Here is a 6,032-nt window from a genome sequence, read left to right on the forward strand (position 1 = left end):
CCTCCATCACCCTCATTACCTCCATCACTCCCACTACACTCTCCCATTGTGGCTGGCTGGCCAGAGATCACAGGTGAGGGAGAGCTACTGTGGACCACAGGGGGGATGGCTACTGTGGACCTCAGGTACACAAGCCTGGCTGCAAGCCTCAGGCAGGCCACACTGGCTACAGTGGTTGGAGACCCAAGTTGGGAGATACTGGCTGCTGAGCCAGAGTGGGCAAGACTGGCTACTGAGCCAGGAGGCCAAACACTGGCTGCTGACTCAGGGTGGGCAAAACTGGCTTCAGACCTGGGGTGGGTGACAATACTGGTTTCAGGCTGAGGTCATGCAAGAGAAGCTACAGACACAACGTGGGCGAGACTGGCTGCAGACCCAGGGAGGCAAAGACTGGCTGCAGACTCCAGAGGGAAGAGAGTGGTTGCAGACCCAGGGAGGTAATGAATGGCTGCAGACTCCAGGCAGGCGAGAGTGGCTACAGACCCAGGGAGGCAAATACTGGCTGCAGACTCCAGGCAGGTGAGAGTGGCTGCAGACCCAGGGAGGCAAAGACTGGCTGCAGATTCCAGGCAGGTGAGAGTGGCTGCAGACCCAGGGGGGCAAAGACTGGTTGCAAACCTCAAGCATCTGAGAGTGGTTGCAGACATGTGGAGGTAAAGATTGGCTGCAGACCTTGGGCATCCTAGAGTGGTTGTGGACACAGGGAGGTAAAGACTGGTTGCAGACCTCTGGTGTCCAAGAGTGGTTACAGACACAGGGAGGTAAAGACTGGCTGCAGACTCTAGACATGCAGGAGTGGTTGCAGACACAGGGAGGTAAAGACTGGATGCAGGCTCCAGAGGGGCGAGAGTGGCTGCAGACACCAGGAGGGAAAGACTGGCTGCAGACATATGGAGGAAAAGACTGATTGCAGACCCTGGGCAGGCATGACTGGTTGCAGACACCCCAGGGTCAAACATGGCGGTTGATGACTCTTTGGGTGACTATGGAAGAGTTCTTGAGCACATTGGAATCAACCAAAGAGTTCATCATTATTCCAGATTCACCTCTACAGCCTGCTTTTCAAGTAATCCAGCAGTTTAAGAGCTTGCTGGATTTCTTGATGTTTCCAGCCTTCCTGGCATTTAGGCGCCAGGATCATTTGGCCTTTACATCAATGTACAACCATCCTCCACCAGATGTGGGGGCCATCCATGCAATGATGGCCTTTATTGATTTTGCAAGCCAAGCATGGAAATGAAGTCAATCAACTTCTGATGCTCTAAAGTATGCATGTCAAAACTGGGCCCTCCATCTCTCTCAAGCTCCAAATCCGCCAGACAAGAGGCTTACCTATATACTTGTGTCGTTCTGGACTCATAATCTCCTCTCCTGGGTCGAAAGGCAATGGTGTTTGAAGGATCTGCACTCTTGCCTCACTATTTTATGTGAAGGGGAGAAATTTGCACAGGTATGTGTTCCCAATGAAGTTTTTCCAGTCTCATGACCTGAACTGCGTGTGCAGGAACATCTTCAAGTTGCAAGGTTATCTCTATCACAAGTCTGAAGCACTTAATGTTACATGACATTCCTCACTATTTTGTCAATGCACGTTGATTCTTTTCATGTCTCAACTGTTTATATATACCACCCATCTGACTCGATTATACATTTTCTCTCATTGCAGCAGAGCCTATGCTTCCCTTTGATCGGACAAAATAAAGGTGTTGTCTTAGTAGCCAAGTACGACTTAGATTCATAATTTAATGTGTGACCTGGGTGCCACTGTACCACGCTGACCCCTCTATGTTAAAATCAGCCTTGACAAGTTTAAAATTTTGCCTCTTTATTACCAAGTCCAACTCTCCTCACCAAGCTGAAAATGTAAAACTCCTCACTGCGACAGATGGCTGGTAATGAATACATTGTGTAGTCCCATGAATTATAACCTAGAACAGGCTCGAGTTCTGGGAACCTTGGTTAGATCATGTCCTGAAGGACTTTACCAGCACCAAACAGGTTGACTTGAATGATTGGCAATGCTTATATGAAATGAATGTGGTAAGTTGAAGTGAGAAAAAACTGCCAGTGAATGAAGCCGAATAAGAGCCATCAGGGGTTTGCTTGACTCAGAGGAAGACTGGATGCGAGAACTTCTTTTTCGCATGCTAAGTGACATCTCCAGCAGAACAAAAACTATTGATGCTGACAACCAAAAACATTTGAACAGAGTGAGATTCAAACTCATGCCCCTGAAGAGACCAGATGATACACTCATCAAATGAGCTGGTTCTCTCCTTAGTCTGGCACCTTGGACCACTCGGCCATCTGTCCTAGGCCTGAGCCTTCCTACCATGAAATTTTCACCCCAATACTAACCAAGGTCACCCTCAGCTGTTTCCTCCCATTCAACAATGGCAGCCCACCGAGCTTGCACAACACTTTATGGGAAACAATGCCCATGACAATGGTGAGCAAGGAGAAGAATGAATGCTTCGAAGACTGGATACTGAGATGAATACCTTCATGGAATCACTTGCAGGCATATATTGGGCCCACAATTCTGACGTTGAGTCGATTGATGGTGTTGTGGTATAGGCTAACTGATGATTCACATATCAAGAGCATGTACCCACAAGGAAAAAGTAATGTCCAGAAAATCTAGGGGTCAAGGCTTGATAATGGAAGTCATGCTAAAGGTACAACAGAGTCAGATGGTCTTCCATGTGGTCAGGAGAATGAATTCTAACAACTTCCTTTATCATCTCCTTCCACTTTGCAGTTGCTGGTAGATGACTAGGTGTGTGTATATTTGAGGACAGCAGGAACACAGTAAATGGGCTTCCCCACAACCTGTTGATGGACCTTCACTTGCTGTCTACGTAATAGTCGAGGACACCTATTGCCCAGTCCATCTCATGAGGCTTTGGGCCAATGTGACTCACCTTCACCCTAAAGTAATTGTGCTTGAATGAAAGACATCTCAAGTCAGACAACTCTTCGCTGATGTCCTCTACTGCAACATGCAGTAGGAGCACCCAAATTTCGAGTCCATGATTGGTCAAGGCAAAGCACCTATCTCCAAACTTGTAGGTTGCAGCCAGGTCAACTGCATTGTGAAGTGTTTTGATACATCCTGCAGCATAGGAGTGCAGAGTTTTCGGGAGGGCTGCATTATAGCGGGAACAACAACCGCTCCATAGAAACACGTCCCATTTGTCATATCTCTTTATGACCTCCTCCATGAGACAGAAGAAAGCTCTTTTGCCTTCACCATATGAGATCATGAGGCTGATATTGAATATTCCAACAAGGGAGTATGTGAGGTCTTCAATGTGAGTTGTTTGCCTCCTGGATGCCCACAACATCTTTTCTGGCACTTGGTTGATGCCAGGTGTGAATGATTTGAGATCTTTCATATTGATGTCCATGAGTGTTGATATCTTCTCCATAGTGACTTTGCTGTCTCTGTCGTTCATAGAGCTGTGGATGAGAGGGTTCCAGTTTTCTCCATAGAATTTGATTTGCAATGGAGCAATGAGCTCTTGAAGCGTCCATCCTCTTTCAAACCAAGCATCGACTGCCTTTTCACCACTTGCACCCCTCTCCTGCAGTTGAAGAGCTGCGAGGTTTGCCATTTCCAAAAGGAGAGCAGTGCATATATGGGAGTTTCTGTACCAGTGAAACATAGAGCAGATAGATTCATCCAATTCTGAGCTGCTTGTTTTGTCTATGCAGCACATATCAGACCAAGCAAATTCGCAGCTATGAACATCCTTCACTGTATGGCAAAAATTTTGAAGCTTCTTCCATCCTGGCCCACAACCAACAGCTTCTGTTGGTTCCTCTGGCATCTGGTGATACAGAGGCTCTTGCTTGCCTGGCAACCATCTATGCGAGAGGATAGCATATTTGAGTTCTTTTTTCATGCACTCTTTGATGCAATCCTCCCTCTCCTCCTCATCTACGATCATCTTTTCAGCAAATTTTGCATGAATGTTGTCAGGGACCCTTTTCTCTTTGAAATGTGCCCTGACAAAATCCCTGTCCACAAGTTGAACCCTTATCTTCTCACCATCTTTGGTGATATGAAGTAGATGAATGGGCATCTCATTGGTGATGTATTCATGGAATACTTCTTCTATGAGATCTCTGAGGGGGTCATGGTTGTCTGTTGCAGCAGCAAAGGCACTCATTGTATGAATGTTGCCTAGTGACTTGAAAGTTGTCTAGGAATATTAGAAAGCAGCAAATGCCATATGCATAATGAAAACTCACACTCGATGACCTCTGATAGCAATGGTGAGTGGGAGGCTCCCTAAATGCTCTGGAAGGAATACAAGAAGTTCTTGTCTTTTCAAGACTTGTGAACCCTGCTATGAATGAACAGACATGAGGACCTGTGGATCCATATTCAGTATATCATCATGTATGTTACCCTTCTTCTCCTGTGCCATTGATACAGCAATGTATTGCCTTCATGAAACCTGAAGAAACTGTATGAGTCTCCTGCACTGCATACAAGATATTGGAACATGCTGATGGTCATTCAGAATCAAAGCTGACAGTCTAGAATGTTCGCCTTCTAGAACCAGGACACATGATGCAAAGATTACATACCATGCACATTGTCTGCATGTGGGGTAAGTGTCTCTGGCTGTGTTGGTTCAGGTAGACGTGTGTAGAACTGCAGGACACAGTTTTTTCACACCATCCATTCTCAGGCAAAAAATAAGCCACCCCCCTTTTATTCAAGTTGTTATTCCTCAAGTTGGTGCAGCCCACGGATGTGAAGGCAGACCACTGAGATGTTATCAATGCATGCTTGTGAATGTTGAGTTGTACATGTCCATGAGGGCTTGCATTCGACAACATCTTTTCCTTGTCACTGCGCGCTGTTGTAGGAGACAAAGAAAGTCAGACTGATTGATATGCCTATGAAACAAGGGAGATATAGTATTTTACAATAGATCTGCTGGTCCTCCCTATCACCTCGGTGCTGGATGTGAATGATTGATGTCAGTATTAAAGCCTGGGGAAAGAAACTAGGTGGGCAGTCAGCAATTGCCATGCCTCTTGCTCACAGGGCAGTCTAGCTGTCCATTCATCTCCTACTCTTCCACCCTTTGCCACTCCCCCCATAAGCTCATGCATCAAAAACAGCATCTGAAAAACCCACAGCTTGAAGTGTGTTCCATATGTGACATGGAACAGCATGCCTAGTATGACATCACATCTGGCGCATCGTCCAATCGCATCCTATCAAGTCCTTCCAAATTGGTAAGATTGCCTCCTGCACCAGCTAAAACTACCTGTCAACATCATTCAAACTATCATTTCCAAGAAGGCCAACCTTTGTATATCCTCATGCTTTAACATGTGGGTACTGGATAACGTGCTCTGTGGCACGTGTTCTCTCTCAAGGAGCAGGGTATTTGGTGACGCCTTACCACTGACAAGTAGCATGCAGCATCCACTGCAGGAAGTCAGTAGTCCAATTCAGGCTGGGAATGGAATGAATACTTGCATACATATGTAGAAGCCACAGGTGTCAGGAAGCTGGAGTTTTATTTAGCTGAATGAGCCAGAGATGCTGTGTAGAAGGTTGTGTGTACTTCCAGCAGTACAGCAAAGACACAGGACTGGTGACCAGTTCAACTGACTACATCCTTCAGAAAGAATGTGTGGTTTCGATGTACTGCCAAACTGGTTGATCTCTGAGTCGGAACAGCACAGTATGAGTGGCAGGGTGAAGCAGCCCATAGTGGGGGTACATATAAACCAGTCTGTTTATGGGTCTATCATCAAGACACATCCACAGGTGTGCTGACAGATTTGTGTGACTGAGCATGCTGGTCCAGTACTTTGGAAATTTGTGTTAGTACGGTTGGCCATTACAAGGATTACATCTTCACAGCCATGGCCATGTAGCATTGTGGGCAGAACTGACGAGTTCTGTCAACTGGTTTGGCAGAACTGTGAAAAATTGTTGGCAGAACTTGGCAAAACTCAGGGTTGGCAGAGAACTAGTCCATAGTAATATGTATGTACAT

General features: G+C 46.2%; 1 non-coding gene across 1 annotated transcript; it reads right to left on the reverse strand.

Moving 5' to 3' along the window:
• Positions 1 to 2,202: 2,202 nt before the first annotated feature.
• BJ212DRAFT_t136 lies at positions 2,203 to 2,313 on the reverse strand. The gene has a single exon. It is a non-coding gene; the product is annotated as a tRNA-Leu (tRNA).
• Between the last annotated feature and the right edge of the window lie 3,719 nt (positions 2,314 to 6,032).

The sequence above is a fragment of the Suillus subaureus genome, assembly GCF_016647635.1.
Source record: "Suillus subaureus strain MN1 chromosome Unknown BJ212scaffold_160, whole genome shotgun sequence".
In the NCBI taxonomy this organism is placed as follows: Eukaryota; Fungi; Basidiomycota; class Agaricomycetes; order Boletales; family Suillaceae; genus Suillus; species Suillus subaureus.